A 753-nucleotide genomic window follows, 5' to 3' on the forward strand; every position below is an offset into this window, starting at 1 on the left:
GAGATCTGACAAGTATACTATTCTGTGTTCACTTAACTTATTTATAGTTTCCCTCTTTATATTCAAGTCATTCACCCATTCTGAATTTATCTTGGTGTAGGGTGTGAGATATTGATCTAAGCCTAATCTCTCCCATATTGTTTTCCAAATGTCCCAGCAGCTTTTGTCAAATAGTGGATTCATGTCCCAAAAGTTGGGCTCTTTGGGTTTATCATACACTGTCTTGCTCATGTCATTTACCCCAAGTCTATTCCACTGATTCTCCTCTCTGTCTCTTAGCCAGGACCATATTGATTTAATGACTGCTGCTTTATAGTATAATTTGATATCTGGTACTGCTAGGCCCCCTTACTTCACTTTTTTTCTCATTATTTCCTTTGATATTCTTGATCTTTTGTTATTCCAAATGAAATTTGTTATAGTTTTTCCTAATTCAGTAAAGAAGTTTTTTTGGTAATTTGATAGGTATGGCGCTAAATAGGTAAATTAATTTGGGTAGGATGTTCATTTTTATTATTTTAGCTTGTTCTACCCATGAACAATTAATGGCTTTCCAATTGTTGAGGTCCAGTTTTATTTGTTTGGAAAGTGTTTTGTAGTTGTTTTCGTATAATAGCTGTGTTTGTTTTGTTAGATTGATTCCCAAGTATTTTATATTGTCTAGGGTGATTTTAAATAGTGTTTCTCTTTCTACCTCTTGCTGTACAAATGTGTTGGAAATGTATAGAAATGCTGATGATTTATGTGCATTTA

This window comes from Gracilinanus agilis, chromosome 3 (genome assembly GCF_016433145.1).
Source record: "Gracilinanus agilis isolate LMUSP501 chromosome 3, AgileGrace, whole genome shotgun sequence".
Lineage (NCBI taxonomy): Eukaryota > Metazoa > Chordata > Mammalia > Didelphimorphia > Didelphidae > Gracilinanus > Gracilinanus agilis.